The 2,835-nt window shown below is 40.0% G+C and overlaps 1 pseudogene; it reads right to left on the bottom strand.

Annotated features, from left to right (window-relative positions):
* Positions 1-1,247: 1,247 nt before the first annotated feature.
* Positions 1,248-1,907, bottom strand: LOC100964383 (annotated as a pseudogene).
* Positions 1,908-2,835: the final 928 nt, after the last annotated feature.

Raw genomic sequence — 2,835 nt, 5'->3', positions numbered from 1 at the left:
CTGTGGTGTCATAGCTTGCAGCAACCTCCAGCTCTTGGGCTTAGGGGATTCTCGTGCCTCAGCCTCCTGAGTAGCAGGGACTACAGGCGCCCGCCACAACGCATGGCTATTTTTTATTATTGTTGCAGTTTGGCTGGGGCCAGGTTCAAACCCACCACCCTTGGTATATAGGGCCAGCACCCCACTCACTGAACTACAGGCGCTGCCCAGAAAATGTTTTTTTTTTGTTTGGTCTCATTTTGTTGCCCCTGGTAGAGTACTGTGGCATCACAACTCACAGCAACCTCAAACTCTTGGACTCAAGTGTTTCTCTTGCCTCAGCAGAGAGGCAAGTGAGTGATAAAGTGAGACTCTGACATAAGAATTTAAGTCAGATTTGTATTTTATTTATTTTGAGAAAAGAGTCTCACTTTCTCACCCTTGGTAGAGTACTGTGACATCATAGCTCACAGCAACCTCAAACTCTTGGGCTCAAGTGATTCTCTTGCCTCAGCAGAGAGGCAAGTGGGTAATAAAGTGAGACTGTCTCCAAAGGAAAAAAAGAGAGAGAAAGAGATGAGCATGGAAGAGAGTAAGTGGTCAGATTAGAAGAAAAACCAGTACTCAGAGAAGCCAAGCAAGGCTTCACTTGAGGGGGTGAAGTTACAGGTCTAAACCTATAACTAGACCATGGACTAGTCCCAAGTAGCTGGGACTACAGGTGCCTGCCACAACACCTGGGTTAGTTTTTAGAGTCGAGGTCTCACTCTGGTTCTGGCTGGTCTCAAACTTGTGAGCTCAGGCAATCCGCCCACCTTGGCCTCCCAGAGTGCTAGGATTACAGGCGTGAGCCACCATGCCCGGCCTTAGAAAATGGTTTCGAATCAGAATATGAACAGCCCCAATAATTTTACCTCTGTCTTATCAATTTATCATACAGTTAACACTGTTAAAGATTTTAAAGATTCCCATTTCCTTGATTTTATTTTAAATGATCATTAATGAATGAAAATGAGTCATACAAAGATACTTTTAAGTAAATTAGTCTTTCATAAGAGAAAAAGGAATCAAATTTTAGAACAAAGAAAGCATCTTTGCTTTTCATCCCCAGTAAGGGATGAGTCTCTTACTGGGGGGAAAAGAAAGCAATGTTTCTTTCAAAGAAAAGAAAAAAACCTAAATCTGTTATGGAAAATTCGGAAAAATAACACATTTCCCAGTCCTACAATGTATGTTCATTTTATAGGAGGTACTTGAATAATGCAGGTCTATGAAGCAGGAATCTGTGGCAATCCAAATTCATCCACCAGAACTCCATCCTTGTTTTTTGTGTCAGTGGGAACAACTTCTGGAATTGCAGGTGCAGATGCTGCTTCATCCAAGTAGGAACTATCTTTGTCAGCCAGAAGCTCATCACCCAGTGCACCCAACTCAGCTTCCAGGTCATCTTCTTCTAATTCTGGGGTGCCATAACTGCGACTCAGTGCTTCTTGGATTTCATTTGCATCTTCCATCATATCCTCTAACTGGTTTTGTAAATCCTCGATCTGGTCAATTTTCACTTGCTTGTATGCTTTTTTCATTTCTTTTACTCCCAGTTTCATAGCATCAACCGTGGTCTTGGTGTCCTTCAGTGACTGGATGGTGTAATTGGCTTGTTTGATGTTAAAAGACCGTTGGGCGAGATTGTCCCGCTGCTGCTCATACATCCGTTTTTGCTTTAAAACCCGCAAGGCTTTCTGTTTGACTATATTCTTTGCAGGACCCTCTCTTATCTTCTTGATCTGATCCTTATACTTCACTAGCTTAGCATCCATTCGAGAAATCTTCTTGTCAATAGATTCTGCCTGGCTGTCCATCGTGCCAAAGCTGTCAGTCAGGCTGGGCGGTGGAGCCTTGGGTTTCACTTTCCCGAAGAATCGGTTCATCTTGGGCGACCGAGGAGAAACCCAAACACCAGAGCAAAACTAGAAACAGAAGTAGAATCACTCCTGCCTTGACTGAAAGCAGAGACTCTTAATAGACACTTGTACACCCATATTCATAGCAGCATTATTCACACTAGCTGAAAAGTAGAAGCAAACCAAATATTCATGAACAGATGAAAGAATAAGCAAAATGTGTTATATACATATAGTGGAATATTAGCCTTAAGAAAGAAGGATTTCTAAAAGTAGAATATAAATATCTTAACACAATAACTATGAAAATGACATAAAGGCTATGTTAACCAATTTGATGAAAATATTTCAGATTGTATATGAAAACACCACACTGTACCCCATGATTGCTTTAATGTACACAGCTAAAATTTAATAAAAAAAAAAATTAAAAAAAAGAAAGAAGGAAATTCCAACACATGTTATAACATGAATGAACCTTAAAGACATTATGCTAAGTAAAAGAAATCGTGCCGAAAATGATTATGTAAATTTTGTATGGTTACACTTACATGAAGTACTTAGAGTAGTTAAATTCATAAAGACAGAAAGGAAAGTGGTGGTTGCCAGAGACTTATGAGAAGAGGAATGAGAGTTATTGTTTAATGGGTAAAGAGTTCCAGTTTTGCAAGATAGAAAGAGGACTGGATGCCGGTGGTGGTGATGGCTGCATGCCTATATGAATGCACTTAATGCCACTAAACTGTACATTTAAAAATGGTTAAAGTGGTAAATTTTATTTTCTCACAATTAAAAAAATAGAAAAAGTTGGGCAGCACCTATGGCTCAAAGGAGTAGGGCGCCGGCACCATATACCAGAGGTGATGGGTTCAAACCCTACCCTGGCCCAAAACTGCAAAATAAATAAATAAATAGAAAAAGTTAAAATGGTAAATTTTATGTTCTGCATATTTCA

The sequence above is a fragment of the Otolemur garnettii genome, unplaced genomic scaffold, assembly GCF_000181295.1.
Source record: "Otolemur garnettii isolate 467f Iridium unplaced genomic scaffold, OtoGar3 scaffold00081, whole genome shotgun sequence".
In the NCBI taxonomy this organism is placed as follows: Eukaryota; Metazoa; Chordata; class Mammalia; order Primates; family Galagidae; genus Otolemur; species Otolemur garnettii.
This window is presented reverse-complemented; position numbering and strand designations above follow the sequence as displayed.